This window comes from Halichoerus grypus, chromosome 1, assembly GCF_964656455.1.
Source record: "Halichoerus grypus chromosome 1, mHalGry1.hap1.1, whole genome shotgun sequence".
NCBI classification, from domain to species: domain Eukaryota; kingdom Metazoa; phylum Chordata; class Mammalia; order Carnivora; family Phocidae; genus Halichoerus; species Halichoerus grypus.
This window is the reverse complement of record NC_135712.1, coordinates 136830024-136853198: the sequence shown is the minus strand read 5'-3', so window position 1 is coordinate 136853198 and position 23175 is coordinate 136830024. Positions and strand designations below refer to the sequence as shown.

The following is a 23175-nucleotide window of genomic DNA, read 5'->3' as shown; positions in this document are numbered from 1 at the left end:
GACCTGCTTTTATGTTTAACATGTTATTGTGTTTCTCATGTCGTGATTTTAAGTACTAGCTTTAATGGCTACACAATTACTTTTTAAAGTATTCCCCCCAGTTTGGAACTTACAGGCTGCTTCTGATTTCATACTACTAAGACAAATACTTCTGTAGACATTGGTACCTGAAAATCATAGTCTGTATTTTTTGGTTATTTCCCTGGAAGCATCCATGCTTTCTTAGAGCTAAAGTAGAAACAAAGCTTAGGATCCATTTCCTAGAAAAGAAGTGATCCATTTCAGCCCTGTTAAATTCCTTATCATTTGTGAATCTTTTTTTGCGAAAGGAATGACTAGTCAGGTTCACATCCCTCTTTGGCCCACAACCTTGTCCTCACAAGGACAGCTTTACCAAATTGCACCATAGTGGTTGTCCCAAACCATGTTTTCCTTTCTTTGGGTGTGGAAAATAAGCCAGGATGGCACTTGCCCAAAAATGATCCAAGAACCTTTTGTAGAGAAAGTTATGTTCAATAGGACAGAATTTTAAAATAAAAGTTTTATTAAGGTGAAATTTGTTCCTGCGCCAGAAAGGTCAAGTTTATTCTCATATGCCCCAACGAGTTCCTTCCAACATGTTTGCTAGCTCTTCTGTAGACACACAGTTTCAATGACCTGAGAAAGACTTTACACCCTGTAAAGAGAGATAAAGGAAACTCAAGACCATGAACTCCTTTATCACAGCGATGCACATAGATGCTCACACCATTCTTCACTGTCAATTGCAGAGCTCTTTGTTCCTCTTTCAAAAAGTGTCTTTGTGTTTCTCAGAATGAGCTGGCTCTCTCTCTCCCAGCTGTCGGAAATGCAAGAGAACTTCATGGAAAGCAAGAGTATATGTGGTCCCCTGTAAGGTTAGAGGTGAGCTCCTGTCACTTCATCCCAGTTGCCATCTGCTCTCAAGTGCACTGGTGCTGCAGACATTGTTACGGTGGGGGGACAGGAAGTGTCTCTCTTATAGGTACTGAGCTTCCTATTCCCAGAGAAGCACAACCCGGCACCTTTGGAGGACCTTTCTTCTCCTGGCTTTGCTCTGACTGATTCACAGTGTGACTTTGAAAGCGTTAAGGACTTGTTCTGGAAAAGATTATGACAACTTATAAAGCACGTACACTATAATAAGTTAACATAAATTACAAAAGAAAAAGAACAAGAAGGCAAAGGAAAACAAGGATAGACACTAAAAACGAGCCGGAGGTTAGGTTAATATGCAGAATGTATACCATTATTCATTTAATAGCGTTTTATTGAATGCCTAACATTTGCCAGGAACTCTGGACTTGTTTCTCAAACTTAGTTGCAACAAAACATTAATGGTCTATGACTCCATCTAGTAAGTGGTCACCATTTTTAATGAAATAGGATGTGAAGGTTAGAACAGAGTAGAACAGAAAATATCACAGGGCATTGCACAAATTAAGGTCATTATTTACTAAAAACGTATGTTTCAAGTTTATGTGTGTCTTTGTGTATCTTTCTTATCATGGTCGTAGTAAAAGAAAGTGAAAAACTCTGTCCTACAAGTACACACATATCTAGGGCTGAGTTTTCTAGAAGTCAATGAGAAGAGGGAAGACATTAGTTACACAATTTTTGCTGCTCATCTCCTGCAAGAAGAACAATTTTCCCTATTCTCCACAAAGAGAAAAAAATGAATAACATACTCTACAACTCCTTTACAAAAAACCCTGGTAACTTAAAGCTGTTTCTTTCAGCCTCCTCCCTTTCCCTACCCCATATAGGTGACAGCATAGCTCTACATTCTGCAAGATGTCTGAAATTTCCCCTGATGCATGCTTTAGACCCTATCATAATTCTTTACCATGTCTGTCTGTGTTCTTATTAATACTAAGTAGGAAACACACATGTGATATTTCTTAAAGTTTTCATAAACTTATGCTTTGAAGCAGAACATGCACATACATTCCATTAAAACACATACATACATTCTATTAAAAATGGTGGTCACAGGGCGCCTGGGCGGCTCAGTCATTAAGCGTCTGCCTTCGGCTCAGGTCATGATCCCAGGGTCCTGGGATTGAGCCCCACATCTGGCTCCCTGTTCAGCGGGAAGTCTGCTTCTCCCTCTCCCATTCCCCCTGCTTGTGTTCCCTCTCTCGCTGTCTCTCTCTGTGTCAAATAAATAAATAATAAATAAATAAATAAATATAAATAAATAAATAAAATCTTTAAAAAAAAATGGTGGTCACTTACTAAGATGGTTTCATGGACCATTAATGTGTTGCAATTCAGTATACAAATCATTAACATACAGCTTGATAAGTTTTCACAAAACATATACACCAATGTAACCACTAGTTAGATCATGAAATGGAACACTGACAGGAAGGACACACTCTTCATGCCCCCATTCATTCTCTCCCCAAAAGACTGAACTCTCCTGAATTCTAAAACTAGAGATTAATTTTGCTTTGTTTTGAACTTTATATAAAAGGCTCATGTAGGATGCATTTCTGTGTCTGACTTATTTTGTTCAATATTATGTTTGTGAGATATTCCATCACTGGTGATTTATTTTCCATTGTATACATATTGCAACTTTTTCTCCATTCAACTATGATGAATATTTTAATTGTTTCCAGCTTTTGGCTATTATGAAAAGTGCAGCTCTGGACACTTTTACATGGGTTATTACTGAACATGTATACACAGTTTCATTGGCTTTGAGGTTGGAATTTCTGGTTCATAACCATATTATTCAGTTTCAGGAGATATTGTAGAAAGGTTTAAGTGATTATATTCTCACCAGCAGTGTGTAAGCCTTCCCATTTCTCCCTATCTTCTCCAACACTAGGTATTGGCAGTATTTTTTATTTTAGCTATCCAGTGGAGTGTATAGATACTTCCTTGTGTTTTTAATTTGCATTTCCTTGATAAATGAGGAGGTTGAGCACTTTTTTACATGCCTGTTTGCACTTGAATATCCTCTCTTGTGAGGATACCCAGTCTTTGGCTATTTTTTATTGGTTTACCTTTTTCTTATGGATTTATAGGAGCTTTCTATATATTCTGAATATGATTCCTTTGTCAGCCATATATATTGCAAATATTATTTTGCACTTCTCTCATTATGGTGAGCAGAAATTCCTAACTTTAATTACTTATTTTTCCTTTATTGTTGTTCATTTCTGTTTTTATTTTGTTTCTTTTTTCTTTATTTATCTCCTTTTTCCTTTCTTGTTAGTGCTTTTTGTGGCATGTTTAAGAAATCTTTGTTACCTAAAAATCATTAATACATTTACCTATGTTACATTTAGACCAACAATCCACGTGGAATTGATTTTTCTGTGTCCTGTGAAATGATACCTACCACTACTTATTCAAAGCCATCCCTGTCTTGCTGCAATGCAGTATTATCTTTAATGATCAATGATGATATATGGGTGGGTCTGTTTCTAGACTCTCTTTTGAGTTCTTTTGATCTATTTGTTTATCCTTGTGTCAACCATACTATGTTGGTTAATGTAGATTCATACGAGATCGGGCGCGTTCAGGGTGGTATGGCCGTAGACGGTTAATGTAGATTCATAATACTGAAACTGGTAGTATTAAGTCCTCACATGTTCTTTCTCAGTGTTGCTTTGGCAACATTCTGGCTCATTGCTTTTCCACATAAACTTTAGAATTAGTTTGCTAACTTCCACTAAAAAATGTTTACGTGATTTTGATAGGGATTATATTGAACTAATTTGGGGAGAATCAATCTCTTTACAATATTGATTCTTCCAATCTATAATTGTGTACTCCCACCTTCTTTTTTTATTTTCAGTAAGGTTGTGTAGTTTTCTGTGTAGAGGTCTCTCATATCTTTTTATTAGATTTAATTTTTAGGTTTTTTATGTTTTTATGCTAATATAAATGTTATAATTTACTGAATTTTATTTTCTGTTTGTTGTTGCTATATAACAATCCAATTGAATTGTATATGTTGATGCTATATCCAGTGACCTCGCTAAATACACTTACTAATTTTAATAATTTCTTTGTAGATATTTTGGGTTTTCTCATACAAATTATAATGTCAGAGAATAATCGTGCTTTTATCTCTTCTTTTTGTTCAGTCTTTTTTTTTCCTTATTGCAGTAGCTAGGACCTCTAGCATAATTTTTTTTTTACATTTTTATTGTTATGTTAATCACCATACAATACATCATTAGTTTTTGATGTAGTGTTCCATGATTCATTGTTTGTGCATAACACCGAGTGCTCCATGCAGAACGTGCCCTCTTTAATACCCATCACCAGGCTAACCCATCCTCCCATAGCATAATGTTTAATAAAGATGGTTATAGAAGGTATCTCTGAATGTTTCCTAGTCTAAGAGCAAATTTTCAATATTTATCATTAAGTAAGATATTTGTTGGGCGCCTGGGTGGCTCAGTTGGTTAAGCGACTGCCTTCGGCTCAGGTCATGATCCTGGAGTCCCTGGATCGAGTCCCGCATCGGGCTCCCTGCTCGGCAGGGAGCCTGCTTCTCCCTCTGACCCTCCCCCATCTCATGTGCTCTCTCTCTCTCTCTCATTCTCTCTGTCTCAAATAAATAAATAAAATCTTTAAAAAAAAAAAAAAAGATATTTGTTATAGGTTTTATCAGATTGAGAAAGTTTCCTTCCAATCCTAGTTTGCTGAGAGTGGTTATCGTGAATAGATTTGAATGATAGCAAATGCTTTTTTCCGTATCCATTGAGATAATCATATGCTTTTTTCCACTTTTCGTTAATAGGATACTTTACATTGATTTTCGAATTTTAAATCAACATTCTATTTCTAGAATAAATTCCTCTTGCTCATAATGTGAATCACTTAAAAAACATCTCAGGATTTAGTTTGCTAATATTTTGTTTAGTATCTTTCCCCTAAATTCATATGTAATATTAGTTTGTAAAGTTATTTTTTGTAATGTTCTTGCTGAGTTATGGGATCAAGATTATGTTGACCTCATAAAATGAGTTTCATATAATGAATTGAGATATGATCCCTCTTTTTCTATATTATGGATGAACTATGTAAGATTGGTGTGGTGTTCCCCTTAAGTGTGTGGTAAAATTCACCAATAAAGCTGTTCAGGACTGGAGAATATTTTGTGAGGAAATTTTTAAGTACAAAAAAGTCAATTTCTTAAAGGATATAGGACTATTCACATTTATTATTATTTTCTTGTTTATTTTCCTGTTTGGGCAAATTTGTTTTGGTGTTTTATCCATTTCATCAATATTTTCAAATATTGCCATAAGGTATTCATAGATCCTCTTATCTTTTTAATGTCTAAAATCTATAGTGAAGCCCTTTTTTATTCCATATTTGTAATTTTTTGCCTCCTCTTCTTTTTTCTCGATTAACCTGGCTACAGGCTCATGGGTTTTGTTAGTATTTTTCAAGAAGAAATTTTTGGCTTGGGTTATTTTCTCTATTACATCTCTGTTTTCCATATCATTAATTTCTAGTTATTATTTTTCCTTCTACTTTAATTTGGTATTTTGTCTTTATGACTTAATGAGATAGATAAGTCATTAATTTTCAGGCTTCCTTTATTTCTAATGGATGCATTTAAGTATATGCATTTCCCTCCAAGGACACTTTTAGCTGCAGCTTACACATTTTTTTTTTTTTTAGATTTTATTTATCTATTTATTAGAGAGAGAGTGTGTGTGTGTGCGTGCACACGAGAGAGAGAGAGAGAGAGAGAGAGAGAGGGAGCGAGAAGATGGGGGAGGGGCAGAGGGGGATGGAGAGGAACAAGCAGACTTCCTGCTGAGCACAGAGCCTGACACGGGGGCTCAATCCCAGGACCCCAAGATCATGACCTGAGCCCAAACCAAGAGTTGGTCACTTAACCAACTGAGCCACCCAGGTGCCCCAAGCAGCTTACATATTTTGATATGTCATGTTTTCTTCACATTTTGGTTCATAATATTGTTTAATTTTCACTGTACTTTACCTTAACCCATGAGGTAATTAGAAGTATACAGCTTAATTAATTTCAAACATTTGTGATTTTTTTAGTTATTGTTTTATTATCAATTCTAGCTTAATTCCTCTGTGGTTAGAGAACATACTCGATATGATTTTTGATCTTTGAAATTTTTCCAGGTTTATTTGTTGCCCAGAAAATGCTAAATTTTGGTAAATGTTTAATGTGCATTCTGTGTATTCTATAGTTGTTGGTCACAATGTTCTAAATAGATTAAGTCAAATTTAGTAATCACATTATCCAGATCTATATCCTAATTCATCTTAAAAAGAACATTCTACCAGTTACTGATAGAGGTACATTGAAATCTTCCACTCTGATGGTGGATCTGCTTACTTTTTTTTTTTTTTTTTAGTTTTACCCATGTTGGCTTTATATATTTTGAGACTTTGTTATCAGGTGTGTTCAGATTTTAAATTGTTATGTCTTCCTATGGATTGATTTTTTTTTATCATTATGCAATATCCCTTTGTATCTCTAGCAATATTTCTTATCATTAAGTTTATGTGTCTGATATAAGTACAATTTATATGCATTTCTCCAATCCTTTTTCTCTTTCAAATGTTGTGTTCTTATATCCAAAATGTGTCTCATTTAAGCAGCATTTAACTGGGACTTTTTTTTTCAATTTAGTACATGTATATTACTTGAAGTGTTTAGTCTATTTGTATTTCGTGCAAGTACTGATATATTGGGGTTATAACCTATGATATTACTCTTTGATTTTTTTATTTGTCCCAGCTGTTTAGTGTTTATTTTCCTCTCCTTTGTTTCCTTTTTTTAAATTAATAAGGTGCTTTGTCTCAATTGACTTCTTAGTCATATATTCTTTTACTTTTTTTTTAGTGCTTCCACTAAAAATTACAAATTGTATCATTAATTTATTGGTGTATAATATAAACTGTGACTGACTACTTTCCAGAAAATGTAAGGGACTTAGACCATTTTAATTCCATTTACCCTTCCCACCTTTTGTGTTATTATTGCTTATAGTTCAATCTTACATACATTTTTAAACGATAAGAAATTACAATTATTGTTCTAAAGAGTTAATATTCATTTAGATTTGCTGCACATTTGCCATTTTTATTGCTCATCGTTCCTTCCTGTATTTCCAAGTTCCCATCTGGATTTTTTTTTTTTTTGGTCCTTTTACCTAATTTTTTTTTAATTTTTTTTTTTTTAACGTTGGTCTGCTGGTAGAAAATTCTCTTAGAATTGCTTATCTGAAAAAGTCTTCATTTTGTCTTCATTTTTAAACAACTTTATTGAGGTCTGATTGATATAAAATAAACTGAATGTATATAAAATATACAATTTGGTAGAGTTTGACATATGTATACACTGTTAAAACATCACCACAATCAATAAAATGAACATATCCATTACCACCAAAAGTTTCCCTATGCCGCATTTTGATTCTCCAAATGCAGAGCATAAGTTTGAGGGCATTTGGGACAAACCCATCTTTTCCTGGGCCTTTGCATTGGGTTCAGCATGGAACTAAAAAAAAAAAAATGTCTTCCACTTTCTTGGGCCGGTATAATAATAACAATGACAGCTAATATATATCATGTTTATATGTGCCAGACACAGTTCTAAGCACTTCACATATTTTAGTACTTGATTTATTGAATTTACTCTTCATCACAACTTTATGAATTGGGTATTATTATCAGGCCCATTTTACCATTGAGGAAGTGAGGTAGATACTAGAGGGTGTCTCAGGGCATGATAAAATATGTGCATCCTTTGGCCTGGTGAAAATCTTCTACCTGGAGGTTCACTAGTGTCTCAGTACTAAGCACAGATGTGTTATTTTTAATCTTTTATTTTATTTTTATTTTGGAGAATTTGGAAAATAGAGGTAGGTATACAGAATAAAATTTAAATCACCAATAATCCAACAACCCAAAGATTACATCTTCTGGCAATTAATTGTATCCTTTGAGTCTTTTGCTATTATAGATAATACCACATGAACATCCTTGTCATTTTAGCTTTGTATATAGCCATAATCATTTATTTAAGATAAATTCTGAGAAGTAGAAATACTGAATAAAAGAACATGAAAAACGTCAGGCTTTTAATGCACTCACTAATGTTTTACTAGTTGAATGGGTAAAGGTGTGGGGGGAGAGTACACAGTAAGCAGATGAATATCAAGGTGAATGAATGTCAAAGAAGTCACATGTAAGAAAGAATAATTCCAATACCACAGTACAGGCAAGAAAGCCTCCAAAGGATCTCTGATGTGATGATTTTGTATATTTGTTTATTTTTTTCCTTTTAGAAAAAATGGAGTTTAATTATTTTGAATAAATAGCTTTCTTTTGGTAGATACCACTGGATTTGGAGATATATAGCCTTTTACGGTCTCTTTTGTTGTTTGTTATTACTGTTAATTACGTTGCTCCAATTACAGTTGTGTTCACTCAATCGAAAGAATCATCACCAAGTTCATTCTGGTATAGAATCTGGACTGACAGCCTCAATGCCCAGCTTCTGCTATTGCTCCTTCATGGGTAGCGGCTTCCCTGCCATGCTTTGTTTGGAGATCCTCCGGGGGTGGTTCTCTGGGGTGATGAATGCCATCTTTGTTTAAGGGGGCAGGAGGGAGAATAATCTAATTCTACCAAAGAGAGACAACAGTAAACCGATCCTGTGTTTCCATTGCTGTTGGAAAAAGAACAGTAAATGACAGCAAAATTGAGTAGCTTGATACTTGCACAGTATAAATTACCCAGCGGAAGAGATGTGTCGAGCAGGAGAGTGAGGATTTGATCTCTGCCTTTCAGTTTGCAGTCATTGTCAACCGCGAAGTACAAAAGTTGGCCCAGCAAACCTTGGCTTCATCCAGGATGCCAGGGAGAGAGCCAAGAGATTTTTTTTTCCCCTGCGGTTGCTCAGGATTGGTCTTTTGTGAATATGTTTACATCGGTGAATAAAGTTAGAGTACTTTAGTCATTTTGCTACAGTAATGTTTTTCAAACTGTGGGCTGTGCCCTATTAGAGGGTAATGAAATCAATTTAGCAGGTCATTGCTAACTTTTCTGTAATGAAATAGTATATACAACAGAATAGAAAAAGATAGAGTTGAAAGGAATAGAAAATATCCAAGTGCAAGACAGAAGAATATTATTTTGTAAGACTTCTGTTTTAGTTAGATATATACACGCACATCTATATTTATGTACTTGTGTTGCAGATTAAAACATACCTTTTATTGTGGGTCATGGTCAAGTAATTACTGCCAGGAATTTTTTACATTTAGAGATGGGTTTTTTTTTTTCTAGGAATATTTTTGTATATAGACAATTTTCCAAAAGTTGCTTGGAATTGAACAGATCAGACTTTGGGGTTTGGGGTTGAGGTGAGCAGAGAAAGTCTTCATATTGACATGGATAGTAATTATCTTCTTGCTGATCAAAACTCCAAGTAGAAAAGAGGCAGACAGTTTCTCCTTTGCTGTCCTGCCTTCTGTTCCCTTGCAGTGTAGTCAATAAACCTCTATCTCCTTTAAAAAACAAAGCAAAACAAACAAACAAAAACTCCAAGTAGAAAAAAATTTGGCTTTTCTGAATCTGTCTTTATTATGGTCCTATATGGAAAGTAACTCTGATAACGACACCTCTTTGCAGATGTCAGCTAGAAAACACCCCAAGGTGAGAAAACCACCATAGTGCCATTCAGATACCAAACCAAAGGTCACCAGACTGACAAGAGGATGGCTCATGCTAATACTATACACCTACTTGCCTGTGATTGGGGTTAAGAATTTACCAGTGAAGATACTAGTAATTGATGGTAATAATGTGCTAATTTCAAAATTTTATGATGATAATTTCATAATAAAATAAGTTTTCGTGGATCCAAGTTCCCCCCCATTCAGCTTTATTTAAATCTGTGTTAATTGATTTAAGTTAACATTAAATAGACTCTTGAACTTGGGTAACATCTAGATAATGGCCCAACTGTATATAAGTAAGTTTCCCAAATGTGGGAAATATGCATATAATACATATACACAGATCATATCAGTATGTAAAATGTTCTTCCAAATATATCCATTCATTGGTAATTCATCCATATGAAACTAAAGAACAGTCAATACAATGAATAAAAATAGTTGCTCTGAAGAACAAGGCAGTGGTTTGCCTGGGGTGCTATTTGAGAAAGATTTGGAGATGGTGTTTAGACTCAGCAATAAGGAAAGGCTGCATTTGATTAGTGATATCTGTGATGAACATGGATGGTATCTCGGTTGCATGGATTGCTTTTCTCTGTTTTATATGCGGAGGGAAAGGAGCAGCAGACAGATCTAGCCCAGAGTTAAACCCTTTGGCATCTCTCATTCTCATTTTATTTCTGTTCACATTCATGTAGATTATTTGTTTAGATAGTGCCTCATAAATGTTTGCCTGTTTCCTCCTTCCATTACCACTGCTACTGTTAAATTTTTGATCTTCATTAAAAGAAGTATTTATAGGAGCTTTCGAGATCGCTTCCCTGCTGCTGTGCTTACCATTTTTGATAGGATCAGGGGTCATGGGCTCCGCTGAAAGCCATGTGAAAGCTACATACCATCTCTCGGAAAACTGAATGCTCACACAAAGTCCTGCCAGTTTGTTCAGAAGGGTTGTGAATTCTCTGAGGTCTGCACTTAATTAAAAACCCCTAGTCTAGTTGTCTCTCTCCAATCTATGTCCCTCCAATCTCTATCAGAGTAACGCTCCTAACGCGCATGTTACTCTCTGCTCAGAATCATCTTATTTCCTGCTGTCTTCAGAACAGGAGTCCAGTCTGATTGGAATCCAGACTCCTTCAAGTTCTCACTTTTGTAGCCCCATCGTCCCCTCCCCACCCCTGCCTCCTCCTCCCAAATGCACAGCCTTCTACGCCGAACCAGCACACGTGCTGTTTCCACCAGTACTGCCCGCACTTTGCCTCCACAGTTCTGCTACCTGAACATCCTCTCCCCCACTTTTTTGTCTGCCAGGCCCTTTCTAACCTTCAAGTCCAGTCTTTCTGATTCTCAGTATTCCGCCGATGTAGCCCTCAGCACTGAGTAACACCTTGTATAGTGTCTTGCACATCGTGGTGATGTATTTCCGCTTTGCCCTCAGCTCCATCCCTTGCATTACGAGAGGCTTGCCCCAGAGGGTTGTGCTGGCCTGGTCCGAGTCCAGTTGGCCTCCATTTGGGTTCCAGCCCTGGAAAGCCCTGGAGGGAAAATGGAAGACTGAAGGAAGAAAGAAGCCAGGGTATTTCTTCCCCTACACGCCCTGCCTCACACAGTATCTTAGATGAAGGCTGTGTCTCTCCTCTAGGGCTTCGGCTCCAACTAGAGAGGCCCTTTGAGCTTCTGCTGGGTGACCTTGGCCCCAGGACCCCAATATTGATACTCTTTTTTGCCCTGTAGCTCAAGGATTTCCTGCAATTATTCAGTTCCTGCACACCTCATTCTCCCGTTGGCCTTCACATCTTTCCCTTCACCTGCGTGATGAATTTCCTACATTGTAGTCCTTCTGTTTAAATGCTTAGACCAGGGCGCCTGGGTGGCTCAGTCAGTTGGGCATCTGCCTTCAGCTCCTAGGGTCCTGGGATCGGGCCCCGCATCAGGCTCCCTGCTCAGTGGGGAGCTTGCCTAACCCACTCCCCCCTGCTTATGCGGGCTCTCGCTCTCTGTCAAATAAATAAATAAAATCTTTAAAAAAAAAAAAATGCTTAGACCAATTTATAATTTCCTGGTTGAACCCTGAGTGATAACAGCTCATTTGGTGGATATTTGCTGAATTTTATTACCTAATTTTAAACCATCTTCAAGGTGGGCATCTTTTTTTTTTTTTTTTTAAGTGAACCAGACGTACGTCCGGTATCCGTTATCTAGTACACAGTAGCATTGAATAGGGTTACTTGGGGTAGTAACAAATTACCTCAAAACTCAATAGTTAGACACAATTGGCGTTTATAAGTTTAAGAGTCTCAGGGTTGGCGGGGTGGTTCTTCAGCTTCCAGCTGCGCCCACTCCTTCATGTGTGTTAGCTGGAGGTCAACTAGGTGGCTCTGCTCATCTTGCCTCGGCTCTCGTACTCACACGGCCTGACTAGTCTAGGCTGATCCAGGATAGCCTTGGCAGAGACAGCTGACATGAGTCAACTTCATTCGGTGTCTCTCAGCTGTGACAGGCTCGCTGACGCATCTTCTCATGGCAATCACAGGGAAGCAAGAGAAAACACATGAGCATAACAAGAACTTTTTCAGACTGCTACAAGCAGCATACCTGGTAATGTTGCACTGGCCAAAGCAAGTCATATGGCCAAAACCAGACTCAAAGGGGACAGTAAACTAGATTCAGACTCTTCAGTGCAACGTTACATGACAAAAAGGTAGGTACAGGGAGGGGTTAAGAATGTAGGCCATAATGCAGAATAGTCTGTCTCAGACTTCAGAACTGACACTAAAGAGATGGATAAATAGACGGATGACATTATTATTTTTTTTTTTTTGCCATATTAACCCTTTTAAAACAAAAACTTTGCAATAAAATACACATGGTGTTTTTGCTCGTTTGTTCGGAATGTTTCATTTGTACATAGTTACTGACTGAAAAAGAAATTGACCAAGTAAAGAGCCATTTATAAATAACATATTAATAAACCAAGTTAAAGGAACTTTATTTATCCTTTAACCTTCAATTTGCATTAATTGGGAGCAGTCACGGGAAATCGTGCCAACTTCACCTCAGGTCAGATGGCTCAACAAAATGAACTGTTTCATGCCTAGAAATAAATATATTCCAAATATAAACATGAATCAGTTACAAAATAGATTCTTTTGAAAGTACAAAATAACCACACTGTTAATATATTTGTGTCCCAATTAAAAGTGTGTAAAGAGCACACATTCTAGGCTAAAGTTGTCCCAGGGAGTGATTCTCATTTTTGCTTTGAATCTCATGTAAACAACTGGGCAGGCTCCTTTGAGCCATGAACAAATTCATGGCCCCCAGTTTTCTAAAGAGAAGAAGAATTAAAAATGGGTATGTTTAAGTTGGAAAGGTCTGGGGCTTGATCTTGCTACTTTAAATTTCCTTCATCACTGAGAAATCATTTGAATTTGTCTAGTTGGAGTACTCTAATTTGGTTTGTTCTTGGTTTGAGGCACACGATGAAAGAGATACTCTCTGTAGGGATTATGGCAAAATTTGGAAGCACCCTCAGTCGCATTGTTTTTCAATTTCCTTCTCTGCAGTTTTATCTTAAAACCTGGGCCTGTTCTTAGTAATTCATGATATCTTACTACCGGGGTGAAATTCCTGGCTAGCTGCTTCTTCACTGTTTGACTTTGGGCAAAAATGTTAAACCTTCCCGTGCCTCTCCTCTCCTCATCTGAAAAATGGTCATATGATCATTGTGAGGATTAAACTAAGTGAAATTAGGTAAAAGATTAGCACAACCCAGCCCACAAAATGTTCTTAATAAAGGTTATGTATAAAATGCTTATTATTATGAATCATGATGTGAGAATCTTTAGGTTGTTTTCACTGAGTCAGGTTCACATATATTCTTTAAAATCTAAATCAGACTTATACCCTCAAAAAATAAATGGTATTTTCCTACAAAAGGCACTGATATTTTTAAATATCAATGTCAAGGATACTGGTGTATAGTTACTTATATTCACATAAAGCCACAATGACAGTTACAAACACTAGCTTCTTCCTGGGCTTGTCCATTTATTCTTTGAGAACGCTTTCAGAATACACTTCTTAAAAATGTCTTGGTCTTCAGCCTCGTGCTATCCAATTTTCTGATGTTCTAGCAAACAGTGAGGTGATATTGATGGCTTAGGATTTAAAGTCTATTACAAGAGCAATGGACAGAGACTGATGAAAGCAGATAAATACAACCCCAAAGTCTTCCGTCCTGTTGTTTTAAGAGGGAGGAAAATGAATAACAAGCCGATCAATTTTTAACAAATCTGTTTTGCCTTTTAACACACCAAGCGTCCCTTCTGCTTGGAGTCATGGAGTAAAAGAGCCACAGTGAAAACAAGACACAACAGCATCCTGAGGAGCTCAGAGTCCACCACAGAGGAAACTCACACATCTGCACATGCTTATGCACACCCACACACACCCAACAATCACTTTAATGATATAACAAGTGCTTTTATGGTGCTATAAACGTTGGGTGTTGAGTGAAAAGACAATGACTTGAGCATATATTCATCCGACGTGGCAGCTACAGCGAATGTGACAGACCAACATGGTTAGCTCTCACATAGACAATGTCGAGTCAAAAATGGAGAATGGTAGGTATACATGTACAGAGATTCGTATCACAGAGATAATTTGAAATGCACAAACACCGTTCATTGTCCTGGATACACATATTGTACGTAAATGTAAAAAAAAAAAAAGTGGACTAGAAAAATACAAATTCATGGTCTGGCCTTAGAGTGGGGTTGTCAAGATTATACCTATGCTCTCTATTTTTTAATTAAAAAAAAAAAAGCAGCTACGACAAAATTTATCAATGGTCTATTCGAGGCAGCAGGAACGCAGACATTTGCTCTACTAACCTCTGTTTTTCTGAGTTCTAAGTTCCTCACAACAACCACAAAAATTGCGGGACCACAGTTAACTGAAAAGCAGCTTCTCGCTTATTCTTCACACAGACTCTCCGAACCATCTTCTGCTCAACAACTAGATGCCACGGTCTGTTTGGCCGTCTCCTTCACCTGTTTATACGTGTGAGAAGTATCCCCAGCATGATCACACTGAACACAATCTAGACAGCTCCATAGTTCCAAGCCCGGATACAGCCCCTGATGAATTCCTGTCATTTCACCACAAGGCATGGCTGATTCTATTGGTTGAGACCTATCCTGGGAACCGTGCTCTGAGGCCCGCCGTACCTTTGTTAGCACAAAATCTCTAAACTGTTTAAGATTTACATTTGCCTTGTAACCATCTTCCCAGGCTGGCAATCCAAAGCTCCTGAGTCTTGTCCACAGCAAAGTAGGTCTTTGGGATCCACAAACATTGTCCTATGCCTATGATGTGTTATTAAACTTCTGTGCTCAAGTTCCTTTCTCTGAAACCATCTCCCCTTTGGAATGAGAGTTTTATCTCAGTCTAATTTGCATTTATTCAGAATCAGAGACAACTCTGAAACCGGACCCTATTTAAGCATAGATAGAAGAGCAGTTGCAGATTAAACAAATGTTGGGGAACTTAAAAAAAAACAAAAACAAAACACTTCTATTTACCTTCTTGTGTTTCCTTTTTTCCAGATCTGCGGTTTCCCTCCCATTGGCCGGCCTGCATGGGTGCCAACTTCTGCACGTGATTTAATGGATCAGAAGGTCAGATGTCAGGCTTGACTTGGCTGTTTGCAGACTCGTGATCTTTATGATTAATTGTCACTTTTTAGCACTAGGGGAATTACCTTCTAATTTGTGGCATTGTGGCTGTTGTTATTTAACATAGTTGTGACCTCTGTAAGTATTCAGGAGGAATATAAAACATTAAAAGGGCTGGAAAAACATAATGGAGAAAAGGAAGTCTGCAAGAATTAATTTAGGGCGAGAAGAGTAATAATCGGACAAAGAGAGAGAGGAGCCGTATTTCATTTGTTATGTGGGGAAGTTGTGCTCAAGAAAGATCTAGAAGCCCTCTCCAACTGCCTTTTCCTTGGGTGCTAAAAGAAAGTGTCAGGAGTAGCTAATTGGTGGGTTAGAGCCCGTGGGATAGGGCTCGGCACCTGCGCAGTGCACATCCCCTTGCTTCCCAGACAAGCTCTCAATGCTCCTGCTGGTCCGCAGATGTTTGGTAATGTCAAGCAGCCTGTTTGGAAGGCTAGGTTATAATTTGGAACCCAGTTTGTTTACATTATTATAACAACAGTTTCAGTTTGTCTCTGCAGTTAAGATTATGTCAGCACTTTCCTTTCTGTGTTTATTATTTTTAGCAGTTTGAGAGCTAACCGTGAAAAATGGCTTTCTGGCTGTCAGGTGACATTCCGCGGGGCCAGGGTCTGGTGAAGTCTATAGAAATGCTCCTGAGCTGTGAGAGTGGGTCTTCTGAATGCTGTCTTTGTGCCTCCCTTTGCCCAGGGCCTCTGGCTTATTGTCTAGGCGCCTCAGTCCGGGTGGCGCTATCTGATGGTAACCACTACTAATATTACAGTGCTCAGTGCCCAGGCCCTCCCTGGGGGCCCCCAGTCTGGCTGCCTCTGTCTCCCAGCCCTCCCTCAAGGGAGCCAGTCAAAGCTCTCATATCAGAAAGCACTATTTGCAATTTATAGAATGTTCAAGGGAGAAGTATCAGTGAGGATCGCCTGGGCCTGCGGTTCTCTAACATTTTTTTTTTTTTTTACAAAGAACCCTTTTCCCACATGAAATCTCCCAGGGAATCCCAATTTGTAAGACATGGAAAAGTACAGCTGTTCTGTTTGAAGGGGAGGAGGGTTGCCGCAGAGCCCACCCTTCAGCCTCTCTTCACCCACCCCAATCAAGGTGACTCCTCAGGCCCCCTCGCCATTCCCAGGAAACCTCCCGACTCCTAGGGATACTGGCACATCATTCTTACAAGGTGATCCCTGCCACTTACAGATAAGGAAACTAAGAGGTGATTTTTATACACGCTTCAAACATGAGACATTAGACACTAAGCCACAAAAGAGTACACACTGTATTAATCCATCTTCATACAGCTCTAGAAAAGGCAAAACTCATCTATGATGATAGCAATCGAAATAGTGATTACCTCGAGGAGAAGAGGACATTGACTGGGAAGGAGCATAAGGTAATCTTCTGGGGTGATAGAAATGTATATCTTTATAGAAGTGTGGGCTACATGGCATTTATCAAAACTCTTCTGTGCTTTTTACTGTCTATAAATTATGCCTCCATCAAAAAATAAAAACAAAGAGGGAAAATAAGGCAAACAGATAAATGAATTAGGCATTTAATACAGAAATACTGATGAGCTTCCTTAAATATTGAAAATACTAATGAACTTCCTTAAAGCTCTGTGGACTATTTATTGAGTGGGCTCTAAGGTCATTATGCAGTTTTAGAAGATAGGAGACATGCTCCTCTTCCAGAACTTTCTTTGTTCAATAATCACCAAAGCTGGGGGAAAAAAATTTCTCAGAGAATACCAGACAGTGGAGCCACGGACTACCTTTTGGGATCTTCTAGCCTGTGATGTGTCTAGAAGGTGATATGTGGGCAGTCACAGAGTGGAAATCTTGAGCAGAGTACCAGATGCGTGCATTGCTTTGACATGTACTATGCATGTACTAGTGATAATGCTCCAGAAAGCCTTCATAATTTTTTAATCCTTTGCTTCCTCATCTCAGTGCTTTTCCATCACCTATGAAATGCAAAATTCTCTCCCCCGTATCTTAGCGGAGTGGAACTTCTGGTGACAGAGATTGGGATTCAGGGCTCAAGAGACACCTGTAGAATAGGGCTACTCTGGGTTCGGTCTTTCTGCTTTGGGCATGTGTCAAGTACTCTCACATGATGGGCTTTGTGCCTATACCTTTGCAATAGGCACTTTGACCCTTAAAAAAATACTTTCTTTTCCCTGAAATACTTTGAGCCAACCCTACTTAAATTTTTCTATTTGTGTGTTTTAGAAGTCCTGCAGTAACACGAAAGGTAATTGTTTGGGTTGAAGTGCAACTAAGGACATAGACCAGGCCAGATGGGACCCAGCAGCCAAATCTGCATTTAGAGCCTGATGAGAACCTTAAGTGGGCAGAAGGAAGGAAAATGTTTTGTTTTTTAGTGTTTATTTTTAATGGTTTAAAAAATTTTAATTTAAATTCCAATTAGTTAACATATACTGTATTATTAATTTCAGAGGTAGAATTTAGTGATTCAACAGTTACATACAACACCCAGTGCTCATTACATCAAGTGCCCTCCTTGATGCTCATCACCCAGTTACCCCATCCCCCCACCCCCGCCCCTCCAGCAACTGTCAGTTTGTTTCCTATAGTTAAGAGTCTCTTATGGTTTGCCTCCCTCTCTGTTTTCATTTTATTTTATTTTCCTTCCCTTCCCCTATGTTCATCTATTTTGTTTCTTAAATTCCACATATGGGAGAGCCTGGGGGCCTTAGTCAGTTGGTCGGCTGCCTTCAGCTCAGAACATGATCCCAGAATCCTGGATGGAGCCCCGTGTCAGACTCCCTGCTTCTCCCTCTTCCTCTGCCCCATCCCACACACACCCCCATCATAATACATACATACATACATACATACATACATACATACATAATAAATAAAAATCTTTTTTAAAAATTCCACATATGAGTGAAATCATATGGTATTTGTCTTATAGTCAGTCAGAGGAAGCTTTTTGGGGGGAGGGAGGAGCCGAGGGAGAGGAGCAGAGGAGCTTCTGGAACCTGATGTGGAGTTCGATCTCAGGACCCTGAGATCATGACCTGAACCAAAGTCAAGAGCCCAACTTTTAACTGACTGAGCCACCCAGATGCCCCAGAAAATGTTTTTGAAAAGGAAATGATGGCAGTGTTAGGAAAGGTAAGAGAGGGTCATGTGGAGCTGGAGCAGGAAGGATTTGAAGATGCTCAAATGTTCCAGCCTTTGAGACTATGCAGACAAACTCTCTACTACTTGAGTGATTTCCCAACAAAGGGCCAAGGCCTATTTAACTCCCAAGATTGATCCACATTAACAAAAATTTAGTTCACTAATGACGCCATGGCAAAAATGAACCATCCATAGAAAATAACATTTTAAATAACCAGAACCTATTTTAACCAACACATTCCATGCTTTGCATGCATAAATTTCCTAATCGAATCAAATTTAATTGAGCAAGGTTTTTATTTAACCAATTTAGTTTAATGTGCATAAGAGCAAAAATGAAATTACACGATCTAAGAGTTTGGGCAGAATGTGCTTTTTTTTGCAATCTTATGCCCATTTTAAAGGAACCGTTTCTTCACATCATTAAGAGTCAACTTTTCTAAATGGAAAATGGAAGACAGAAATTGTGTGTCTCCTCCATCCCAGTGATTTGGGGAAAGTGAATTCTCTTGGAGCCTACATTCTTAAAATGTATGCATGCATGTATGTATGCATTCAAGTGGTCTTAAGACAATGCAACATGTGTGTAGTCAGATTCTAGTTATTCATGAGAATGAGGGTAAAATGTCAATAATTGAAGTCCAATCTATTGATAGTTTCTCCCATTGACTACTAAAAATCAGCAATCTGAAACTTTCATCTATTCAGCTGCTTATAAGGACTGTTAACGGGGACAATATCCTGATTTGAGTTTTATCCCCCTTTCCTTCCTCAACTATTTTTCCTATTGGTGCCATTGGGATAATAACTGAAAAACAGAATGAAAGAAAAGTAACAAACACTTTAATGTGCAATATTAATGGTTCCCAGACAAGAAAATTGAGGGCAAAATGAACAGAAGCAATGCCTAAAGACATAATTGTCACAGTGGCAGGGCTGGACTTGAACTTAGGTCTTTTTATCTGTAAGCCCTGTCTTAAGAAGAGAAGCAATGGCTCAAAACTAATCAAAATATTACATTGACTGGATTGGAGAAATAGCTCCATTAGTGGAGAGAATAAGCTACTACTTGGGGCCTGCCCATAACAGAAAACCATAAATAATAGTGACAAATGCTCAAAAGTATTTTTCTCTCCACAGCAACAGGGGGTAGTTCTACAATCATCAGGGACTCAGGCACCTTCTATCTTTCTGTATTTCTATTCTTTACACACGACTTTATCCTTAAGGTTACCTCTTGGTTCAAGATGGCTGCTGGAGCTCTAGCCCTCACGTATAAATTTCAGGCAGCAGGAAAGATGGGAAGAGGAAAGTGAAAGGCACCCATCGACAGCTATGTTTTTCCTCTTTAGGAGGCGTTACCAGAATTCCCACCCCACAACTTTTACCTACATTCTACCAATTCCTAGTTGTAAAAGAATCTGGAAAATGTAGTTGGGTACTTTGCTATCCAGAAGTAAAATGAAATTTGGTTATAAAAGAATATCATGGAGGCACCTGGCAGACCTAGTCACAGTTAGGCAAGTATGAGAAGCTTTTTACTTCTGGAGAGGAATGATCAGGGTGGTTCTTTAGAGGAAATGATCTTGTAGCCAACTGAATGATGAATAAAAGGGGGAGCAATAAAAAGTAGCTTCGAGGGGTGTCTGGGTGGCTCAGTTTGTTGAGTGTCTGACTCTTGATTTGGGCTCAGGTCATGATCTCAGGGTCATGAGATCAAGCCCCACATCAGCCCAGAGTGGAGCCTGTTTAAGATTCTCTCTCTCCCACTCCCTCTGCCCTCCTGCCCCAAAAAAAATGGCTTCAAGGACTTCAGTCTGTGGTGATAAGCTTCTTATTAGTGAGGTTGTATTAGGGACAGGAAAGAAGAGATGGATGTGATAGAATTTATGAAGAATGAATTGACCAAAGAGAATATATTCATTAATTGTGTAGTTCAAAATGGTGTCTCAGCAAACACACACACACACACACACACACACACACACACACACACGTGTGTGGGCTGTGTATATGTATATAAATACATTATTTATGTTATGTATATTCATATGCATATAAAGGAATGGCAACTCAGGAAAGACATTTAGCTAAACTTCTAGGAAACAGGATCTGGGTAAACAAAAAAGTTACATGGTATTTGTCTATACAGAATATTGGCTGGGAATTTATGATGCATCCTCTTGGCAATGCATACATAATACATGCATGCATACATAAATAAATACATGTATGCACACATACAACACAAACATAAAACTTTTCTAGGGCTCCATAACACCAAAGCAGTGATCTTCAAATTTTGGCATCCCTAAAAAAAGAAAAAGGAAAAATAAAAGGGACTAAATAATAGGTTTTAAAAGGAATGAGAGGAAAGGGAACTGTAAAGATAACTAAGAAGTTATCATAAGAAGCCAAGCTAGAGAAAGTAGGAAAGTCAGAATGGGGATAGAAACCAGTTTTTATTTCAACTCTTCTTTCTTCCTTCTCGCCTCCCTCCCCCCATCTCCCACCCCAACTTCCTTCTTTCCTTAATTTTATGAGGAATAGAATCTAACTTTGGTAACTATATTTTCATAGACTTTTCATTATGAGCTCCCAAATGAGGAAGAACTTAACCTCCAGGTCGTCATCACATCCCTTTTGTTAAACCAGAGCACAGCGGGTAATGTCTTGCCATTTTGTAGATGACAAAATCAAAGCACATCTGTGTTGCTGGTAGGTTGGAACCAGAGCCTCCTGGCATAGCTTTTTGGGAACTCCATTGCATGCATGGTGCGTGATATACTCACAAATGCACACATCCCTCGTGTGTGTAATCAACAGGGCTGAGCAAAAATGACCAAGTTTCTCAGTACAACTCTCTTAATCCTGTGTGTTAGACATCTTTGGCTGCAAAACAAAAATAATTTTTTCATTTTAGCTTGTAGAATCATCTACCATTGAATAAGCGTAACTTGATTTTCTGATTTTAACCCCCTTTGATCGCACTTTGTAAAGCTAATAAGGTGCACCCTGTTTTACCCACCACATGTTGCAGAGGGGCAGGTTTGGTCGGGCTCGGGCTGCCTGCTACTCTAGCTGTCTTCTCAGGGATCCTGCTGAGGCAAAAGTTGTAATTTCTGCTGTCACATCCTGGAAAACGTCTCTCATTAGAAAGTAAATGCCACGGTGCCTGGCCGGCTCAGTCAGTGAAGCATGCCACTCTTGATCTCGGGGTCATGAGTTCAAACCCCACACTGGGTGTAGAGATTACTTAAATACATACATCAATCTTTTAAAAAAAATTTTAATAAAAATCAAAAGTAAATGCCTATATATTTACATAGTAAAAATATAAAAATACACATGGGAACAATTCACACCAACTGTAAATTCGTGGCTACCTTGGCAAGACAAGGGAGGGAGAGGAAAGAGAGGGAGATAGGTCATTAGTGTTTTGTTATGTTTCATTTCTTATAAAGAGAGAGATAAAGCAAATAGAGCAAATCTGAATGGGTGTCTATAATATTGTTTTATATACCTTTTGATGTGTGCAGTATTTCATAATTTAAAAAATATTTGAGCAAATGCCCTTCACATAGACAAAGTGATTGGAGCCCTCCATATTCTTTACTCCATCCTAACAATCTACTTACAATCACATATCATCCTTCTGTGTCTTTGCACATGCGACTTCTCCCTGCCCCCCTCTACTCTTTTCCCAAATCACTCCTCTTCACCTTTCCAGACCCAACAGTGGTATCACAGTCTCTAGGAAACCTTGTCTTCTCCTTGTTCCCAATTCATATCTGGGTTTGAAGGCTCTGCTCATGTCTCAAAGAACATTGTGCATATTTGTATCATGGTATGTGTTACACTGTTGTGTAAACCACTGGTTTGTTTCTCTGACTTCCAGAACTGTTACCTCTGGCTGAGCTGTAATAATCCAGTGAGCACCATTTACACAATGCCCAACCTGCACAATTGTATGAGTCAGTCCTGCCTTCTTCCTACTGGAGAGAGACCATCGTTATACCTCTATGCAGAATACCCTGCCTAGTCCAAATGCAGAATAGACACATACTCACATAGCAAACACTTGTTTAATGAATGAAAAAATGAGCAGTCAATCAAACTCTACTTGCCTTGATGAAGAATTCTCTAGACAAGTGGTTCTCAAAGTGGGGCCCCTGCACCACAGCATCTACATCATCTGGGAACTTGTTAAAATGCAGATTCTCAGGCTCTACCCCAGACCTACTAAATTGGAAACTCTGGAGGTGGAACCCAGGAAACTTTAACAAGCCCTCCAGAGGATTCTGATGCACACTTAACTTTGAGATATATTAACTTAGACTGATCAAAACAAAAAGCAGAGATTTCACGTCATGTCAGTTGAGTCTGGAAAAGTGAAGAGAAGTTGTCTGAGGAAAAATAAGAGTAGGGGGCCAGGCAGAAGAAAGAATATGAAAAGACAAAGGGGCATGATATGTAATTTGTAAGATGATTATTACAGATGGAGTGAAGAATTCAGGCTGATGGAGCAAGAGAGCTGATGATCAGGTGGTAGGTCACAGAAGTCTG

At 38.3% G+C, this 23175-nt stretch overlaps 1 protein-coding gene across 13 annotated transcripts in view; it reads left to right on the top strand.

Moving 5' to 3' along the window:
* Positions 1–23175, top strand: part of THRB (thyroid hormone receptor beta) — a 377579-nt gene that overhangs the window by 150307 nt on the left and 204097 nt on the right. For 12 of the 13 annotated variants that reach the window (XM_078072380.1, XM_078072375.1, XM_078072368.1 and 9 more), the window contains exon 2: positions 15335–15406. The exons of the other annotated variant lie outside the window; for it this stretch is intronic. The gene's annotated coding sequence lies outside the window, so the exon portion shown is untranslated. The remainder of the gene's footprint in view (positions 1–15334; positions 15407–23175) is intronic. 13 annotated transcript variants of the gene reach the window in all.